A 5473-nucleotide genomic window follows, 5' to 3' on the forward strand; every position below is an offset into this window, starting at 1 on the left:
AAAAACCGCCTGTAAATCTTGCATGCCGCTTTATATTAACACTTCCTTTGTTACTTAACACTTCCATTGTTAACACTTCTATTGTTGACACTTCCATTGCTACACATCTTTGAAGTCAACCACTTTCAACCCCATATCTCCCACACCCTTATAGCACAGAATGCAAAAATTAGGTCTCCCGTTTCCAGACTAATTAGAGAATTTTTACATCCAGTCAAACAAACTATTTTCAATTTGATCAATTTTCTGGAACGTTTACAATCATTCTATAATCGAACCAATTTGAATCTGAATACAAATTTGAATTTAAAACGGTTCGAACATTTTTAAAATCGAAATAAAAAATCTTCGAAGTCAACCACTTTCAACCCCATATCTCCCGCACCCTTATAGCTATCGAGACTCAACCATCATAGTACATGAATGGAGACTTGGGGCTACTACCACATACAAACACCATTCACGTGCATTGTGTAGTTTTGGCTGAAAAGTGAAATATAGGGACACACACGTTCATTTATATATATATATATATATAAAACAATGAAAAAGATAATAGATTGTTTTTAAAAACAAAATAAATTTTTGATTTTTAAACAATCCATTAAAGCAAGTACATTTTCTGTTAATAAGTTGATAAATCATCAAGCCCTAATAAAAAAAATTGTTTCATTTATTAGTGGCAATTTTTTTTATAATGGAATAATATACTCTAACATAAACGCAATGTAAAATTAATTTTTTCGAAGAAAATAAAATAAAACTAAAAATATGCACAAATAAAACATTTGTGACAATTATTAATGCTTGTTAATATAATTAATCTTCAACATTAATAATTTAATTTTCACAGTTGATTTCTATAACTTCTGCTCAATACATCTTTTTACACCATATATTACTTTTGGAACTGATAAATGTAAATAATAGTTACAAGAATGAACTATATGAAAACCATAATTTGAATCAGTATGTCAACATCAGATGTAGCCACAGACATAACCAATAATAATTAAATTAACAGTCAAATTGCTTGTTAAAGTAATAAGATTAGATTACACAAAAGATAGTCTAATCTGTGGATTAGTATTAACCTCAAATCTTTGATTTTTTTTTTATTTATTTTTATTCTATTGTATATGTTAATATAGACGTGGGTATCTGGCAAGAATAATTTAAAATGTGTTAATATATATTACAGCATTACTGCATTATTACAAAAGACATGATTAAAGCTAACATTTATAAATAAATTAATACTTTCTCTAAAATTATATTTGTTGGGTTATTTAATGTTCAGAGATTACAGTACATTTATTTAAAAAAAAAAAAAGTTAAAATAACAGAACAAAAAAGTGTAGCCAAAATTTAATATACTCACTGTAATATTCAACTATGTATTAGTTTGCTACACATACAATTGCAGTTCCTAAATGCAATATTTGATAAGTCTCTACATCATTGACACAAATAATCAATCATCATTACTATACCCAATACGTTTAAAGCTAGACACCAACCAAAGCCAAATATTATCAGGCTAGAAACGGCTATAATACTAATAATTTAAAACACAATTTGGCATTAGAGTTAGGTGCCATCTCTTGATAAATTTAATAATTTTAATTTAATTAAAGAATTTTAGAATTACTGAAAGAAAAGAATCGGCTCAAAGTGGGACTCGAACCCGCAACTCCTGCTTACCGTGCAGATGCCTTGCCAATTATGCCACACAGACCTTCGGTCCGATCTCCTCTTTCAGAATATATAAGCTAGTGATATAACCATTGACGGTTATTACAATGCTGGCTAGGGACGCATTCAGCACCCACAATGTGCAAACAACTCCCAAGGCACTCAACCAGCCATCGCAAACCTCGGCAAGGCATATATAAATAATCAAACATCATTACTACATCTGTTTTGGTTGGTGTCTAGCTTTAAATGTATTGGGTGTAGTAATGATGTTTGCTTATTTATATATGCCTTGCTGAGGTTTGCGATGGCCGGTTGAGTGCCTTGGGAGTTGTTTGCACGTTGTGGGTGCTGAATGCATCCCTAGATGGCATTGTAATAACTGTCAATGGTTATATCATTAGTTTATATATGCTGGAAGAGGAAATCGGACTGAAGACAGCTGCATGGTAAATAGGAGTTGTGAGTTAGAGTCCTGCTTCAAGCCGATTCTTTTCTTCCAGTAATTCTAAAATTATTTAAATTTAATTAAATTATAATTATTAAATTTATCGAGATGGCACCTAACGCCTAACTCTAATGCCAAATTGTCTTTTAAATTATTAGTATTATAGCCGTTTCTATCCCAATAATATTTGGCTTTGGTTGGTGTATTGTATTGAAAAAATTAGTCTAGAATTAGTCGCTAAATTTGCATTTAATGTAATAAGTCATCCTAGCAAATTCATATTAAGTGTATTTATTTAGTGATCAATATAACTGTATCAATCAAATCAATATCATGTTTACAGTTGGCCTATGGTATGTATCAAAGAATTGATAAGTAGAGGCTGTTTTGTTATAAAGTCAGTCAAGTCATAATTTGTTACCTCAAAATCAGTGTCGATCGAGTATTTTAACTCAGGACTGTATTGTATATTTTAATTTTTTTTAATTTTTAGAAATATAGTAGCTTTTTATTAATTTTAAATAAATAACTGATCCCATTGAATAACTTACTATTAAATTTTCAATAAAGTTATTGTTACCACCCCCTAGCAATAATCCTGTGAAAAGTTGCCACTCTACAGTAAGTCTATGGGGCCACATTTAGGCCCTAATTGGCTATTACATTTCTTGTTTATATGCACATAAAAATTTGATTGTAATTTCTATTAGGAGTGACTTTACTTCAACAAATGAGTGGTTTTCACATAACAGTTCAAGGCTGCCTTCAGGCCATATAATGTAAACAAAGGGTAAATATTGCAATTGTTAACATCTTTTAGGTCTATTTTCACTAATTTTCAAGTTAGGCTACTTTATTTAGAGGAGAAAGTATCTTTTCAAAAACATCCAGTTGTAAATTTTACCATGAGCACATCACTTCAGATTGATTATGTAATNCAGATAATAAAGGCTAAACAACTTTTCTCTGGAAAAAAAATCAGAATAAATATGGAGGGTTTCTATAATTAAAATAGCTTGATATATTTTATTCTATAGATATCATTTTAAAAATAATGAGACCAAAACTTCCCAAACCATCATCACAATAATAAAAATCATAAAAGTCAATAAATCAGGACAATCCGAAAATTATATGTTTTTTGTATAAATTAATTTGAATTAAAATAAATGAAGTTTAGTAATCTGTATATAATTTATCATTGTTAAAATTAGAAATTTTTAAAAATCATTACAGACCATTTCAATGTATGAAGTAAGAATGACATTTACTTTTAAATTACAATTTTTATTAGCATTAAACATAAAAGACTGAGTATTTCATGAAAAAACAAAATTATGGATAACATATTTTGGTAAATGTTCACATAGGTAGCCCCAATGACGGCACCACTTCCATTAACTGGGTCATTTTCACTACTTTTTTAGTGAAATTGACGTTTTATTTTGTATTTTTTAACATAAATTACACCACCCCCACAATTGTTGACCCTTGGCATGATATTCCGAAGGTCAGTTTTTAACAAGCATCAGTCCACCTCTATCCTACATGCTTTGCACATAGATGTGTGTCTGGGTGCTGGCTATCACTCACACCTCAGCACCCAGGTGGGGGCGAGCCCACACCCCCCTAAAACTATATAACATTAAGTACTCCATGAACAGTCGCATGGACTAAATTGTTAAACACGATACCATCATTGTGGCTACCTAGGTGAACATCTACTCATATTTTCTGTAATATATCTCATACATAAGGAATGTAATATGATTTGAAAGTTTTGGATTTGTTTTGTTTTTACAGATGTATATGTATAAACTTACTCCAATGACTTACTATATAATAGGATGAAATCATATAGTTAAATGTTTTTGTTTAAAGTTTTTATTCAGTGTTTAAATCACTATTTCTGTTATTGTAAAATGAAAGAAGTTAATATTGATATATATATATATAAAATTTGTTGAATTTTGCTTTTAGAATTACATTTGTGATTCCTATAAAATATATATATATACACACACACACACACAAACTTCAGATTTCAGAAATATCATCAAAAATTACAGAAATAAATATATATTAACTTACATTTTGATTAATGCAATGTAGAATTTATAAGACTCAACAGATTTTAGATATAATGATATATTATATACGATTGAGAAATTCTATAAAATTACTCTAAAATGAAGGAAACAAAGTATATTCAAGATACTATTAAGAAATAAGATTATCTCATTTATTCATTTAAATAAAAATTAAATACGAGACTTTTATCGTATTTTAACAAATTACTTACCATATTTCAGGCATAGCTAATAGCATTTTTAAATTTTAAGGAATTATTAAAAACTTAATTACTAAGAAAATATATAAATTATAGAAAAGAGAAACGTGCTTCTTTTTCCTCAGACTCCGACATTTTCTATCTCCATTCTCTCCAATATAACCAACACCCTTGGAACCTCTAGCGTCAGAAATCAAAAATATCAAAAAAATTAATCGAAAATATATAAGATAATTAACAGTTTTTAAACCGTAAATATAAAATAAATAAATAATACAGTACAGTAATTAAAATAATATATAAAAATTTTTTGAATAAAAGAAGTTCCGCTATAATCAAAATTTTCAAAGTTTGCTCTTCTGTTAAAATTACAACAAATTTAAAACAAAAAATGCTACGCCAAAATTTGTTTTATTTTATTCTAAAGCCAATAATTTAAACTAATAAAACTAAAAAACTTAAGTGCTTCTAAATTTATTATAATTATTAATTATGTGCCAGTTTGATGACTGAAGGCAAAAAGTAATGAACGTTTATGTTTCTAAAATTTGCCTAATAAAATTTTCTGAAACAAAATCTGTACTGGTAAAATAGAAGAAAGTTTGTATTTTATGAATGATTTATTACATAAATTATATTGTTTTTCTAAATGAAACACGAGTTTTATTACAAGTAATAATTAACAATAACAGTTGTTATCGTGAGACAGTGAGGGGTGTTTTTTTTTGTATAAGTTAACATAAACACTATAATGATGTGATTGAGATTACGAGATGATCTCATGACTATTGACACCTTAGTGAACGATTACTGATCTTTCCAAAATCAGTTTTTATATTAATCGAGTTTTATTATATTTTCATATTCAAAGTACAGTATCATATTTCGTCATTGTTAATAATTTATTAAATAAATTTTTATTATTAGCCAGGTTGCGGCCGAAGTTTTCGTCTGTAAAATGTGAACGTCGAACGTCGAGCGCCGCTTACAAGATAGCGGCGGTCGAGCGCCGCTATCTTGTAAGCTCGACGTTCGACGTT

General features: G+C 28.6%; 1 protein-coding gene across 2 annotated transcripts in view; it reads right to left on the reverse strand.

Annotated features, from left to right (window-relative positions):
- Positions 1-4592, reverse strand: part of LOC111626056 (cytoplasmic protein NCK2-like) — a 35438-nt gene extending 30846 nt beyond the window's left edge. For both annotated transcript variants that reach the window (XM_023369338.1, XM_023369337.1), the window contains exon 1: positions 4446-4592. The gene's annotated coding sequence lies outside the window, so the exon portion shown is untranslated. The remainder of the gene's footprint in view (positions 1-4445) is intronic.
- Between the last annotated feature and the right edge of the window lie 881 nt (positions 4593-5473).

This window comes from Centruroides sculpturatus, unplaced genomic scaffold, assembly GCF_000671375.1.
Source record: "Centruroides sculpturatus isolate CEXI.00-Female unplaced genomic scaffold, Cexi_2.0 scaffold350, whole genome shotgun sequence".
NCBI classification, from domain to species: Eukaryota; Metazoa; Arthropoda; class Arachnida; order Scorpiones; family Buthidae; genus Centruroides; species Centruroides sculpturatus.